Below are 3,043 nucleotides of genomic sequence, written 5' to 3'. Positions count from 1 at the left end.
TGCTACAGCCCCACAGCTCAATTCCGTATGTCCACACTGGTTTGAGTATTGTTTTATAGATGGTCAGGTTGTTTTCTAATGAAAGTTGCGATCTTCTGTTAATTAGCCAGCCTTTTAGGTCGAGGTGTCGTCGTTTGGCTGCAATATGTGATTTTCAAGTAAGTTTTTCGTCTAGATGAAGGCCCAGGTACTTTACTTCTGTTTTTATTCGTATAGGTGAATTATTTAGGTGTAGTTGTGAACATCTAATTCTTCGATTTGTGAAATTTACTTGACAAGACTTGTTTGTGTTGACGTTTATTTTCCAGCATTTAAACCAGTCTTCTAGTTCATTTAGATGATTTTGCAATTCGTTAAATGCTAATATTTCGTTAATGTCTGATGCTAGTATACCAGTGTCATCCGCAAATGTTGCCATTAGTGTATTTTCGCTAATAGGAATATCAGCAGTGAAGATTTGATAAAGGAATGGGCCAAGTACACTGCCTTGAATTACGGATTTTTTTTGATGGTAGTTGGATAGAGCACCTTCGTATTTAACTTGGAAGTATCTGTCGGATAAGTATGATTTAATTGTTTCCCTTCTAGGCTCTCTTTTATTTTGTTGACTAATCTATGGCACTGTTGTATGGTTGAGTGATTTGACCGAAAACCAAACTGATGATCTGGGATAAGGTTTTCTATAGGTATTATTGTTTCTATTCTGTTAAGGATTAACCTTTCAAAAACTTTTGATAAAGTCGAAACGAGACTTATTGGTCTGTACAAACTGGCTTCAGTTAGAGGTTTACCAGGTTTAGGTATCGTTATAATTAGTGCATACTTCCATTGCACTGGAAAATAGCATAGTCTCAGGAGGCTATTAAAAATAATGGTTATTAAGACGACACCTTTTCTTGGGAGTTTTTTTAAGATTTCGCCAGTTATAAGGTCAAATCCTGGAGCTTTATGAGGGTTAAGCAGGTTGATTTCGTTACGCACTTCGTTTGGTGAGAAGTATTTTAGTGGTAATGATAGCTGCAGGGTGCATTAAGGAAGTCTCTAATTTTCTCGTCGTTAATATCGATGGCCTGTGGGGTGGAGAAGACGGTTGATAGATATTCTGCAAATTTGTTGGATTTTTCTATATCTGATCGAGCCCAGGTTCCATCATTTTTCCGAATTGGTGATTTTATTACTACTGGCTTTTTGAATTTCTTTTTGGCTTTCCAAAGAGAGTTGTCGTCAAGAGAAAGGTTTGTGACATATCTTTCAAAAGATTCGTTTTTGGCTGTTTGGATAGCGGAATGAAGTCTGTGTGTGAGCCTGTTTAGATTTGTTTTATCTATCGCGTTTCTTGTTCTTTGCCATTTGCGACGGGCTCTTCTTCTCTCTTCTACTAGTGTTCTAGTGTGGAGAGTTATACTATACCTTTCATCAATGGTTTTTTCCTTTTCAGGAGTAGCTTTCTAAGCGGCCTGTTGTATTTGTTCCGTTAGATATTTTACAGCTTCTTCAATATCGTTTTTGTGTTCGAGTCGAATGTCAAGAGATATTTTTTCATTGATTTCTTCTTTGAATTGAACCCAATTCGTGTTTCAGGAACATAGCCTTGATGCAAGAGTTTTCCAAATTATATTGGTACTTAAGGTAATCAAAATGGGACTGTGGTCCGAATGTAGATCAAAACTGGAGGTGATGTCGCTGTGTATTTCAGGTATTCCTTTGGTAATAGCAAAGTCTAGCAGATCGGGAATTTTGTTGTTATTAGTGGGCCAGTATGTCTGGTTACCAGTTGTAAGGTATTTCAGGTTATTATCTTGCATGATCTTTAATAGATTTCTGCCTTTTGGAGATATCAGTCTTGCTTCCCAGGTTGTATGTTTTACATTCCAGTCCCCTGCCACTAGGAAATGTGAGCCAAGTTGTTCAAAAACTCTCTCTATTCCTCCAGATTGATGGTATGGCGTGGTGGGCTTTAGATAGAAGCTATTGTTAATGGGAAGGTGAGCGCTTGTACTTTTATGATAGTACTCTGAATTTTGTTGGTGTTATATGGAGCAAGTTCGTAATGTTTTATAGCTGTACGGATTATTACAACTGAACCAGCATGGACTGTTCCATCTGGATCATTTGCGTACACACATAGACAGAGTAGTGTGGAAATTTTATAAAAGACCTCTCACTCTGCTATTCTATGTGAGTTAGCCATTACGACGTTCTATTTATCACTGTTGTAAGCATGCTTAGTATCATGCTGTTTTGATTTATCAATTGTGCAAACATGTTTTTAAATTCGTTGAGGAATTCTGTAAGTTTATTTGAAAGGTCTGAATTATTGTTGTTGTCTTGTGAAGAAGTATTAGTTGCTGCAACTTGAGAATATGTTACATGTGATTGGCGTATGTGGTGAGCATTAGTGTTATTATTATTTAAGCTTGCAACTCTAGGTATAGGAATGCTGCTTGTTATATTTTTGTTTTTCGAATTTACTAGGTCTTTATATATAGCACATCCTTTATAGTTTGCTGGATGATTGCCATTGCATAAGGCACATGTTGCTGGTGTGTCGCGTGCTTTTTTGCAGGTTTTTGTGTCATGTGATCCACCGCATTTAACACAGGCGAAAGGCCCCAAGTAGTAACTTTTTAAGTGTCCGTATTTTTGACACATTGTGCATTGAACTATTGTATTTTTTATTCTAGGTGGTTCTACTGCTATTATGCAGTTTCGTAGGTCTTGCAGCTTAAATATGTTTTTATTTTCATTGTTTTCATTTGGCTCTATATCGACAAAGAACAAGGGCAATGGTTCTTTGGTAACTCTACGTCTAACATTAATTATGTTGCGATTATGTCTAACCTTAGTTATGAAAGCGTTCCAGATGTAAATTAGTTTTATTATAGTATTTAATATTACATATATTTTGTTCATGTTTTTTTTTAATTAACAAGTTAAGTTGAATAAAATAATTTTTTTCTAATGTAGTTTATTACCTTTAGAAACTACCAAGATAAAAAATGTTAACATAATTTTTTCAAAAATTTTAATATAATTTTTGGCA

The sequence above is a fragment of the Diabrotica undecimpunctata genome, chromosome 10, assembly GCF_040954645.1.
Source record: "Diabrotica undecimpunctata isolate CICGRU chromosome 10, icDiaUnde3, whole genome shotgun sequence".
Lineage (NCBI taxonomy): Eukaryota > Metazoa > Arthropoda > Insecta > Coleoptera > Chrysomelidae > Diabrotica > Diabrotica undecimpunctata.
The sequence above is the reverse complement of the archived record's forward strand: the minus strand, read 5'-3'. Positions refer to the sequence as shown.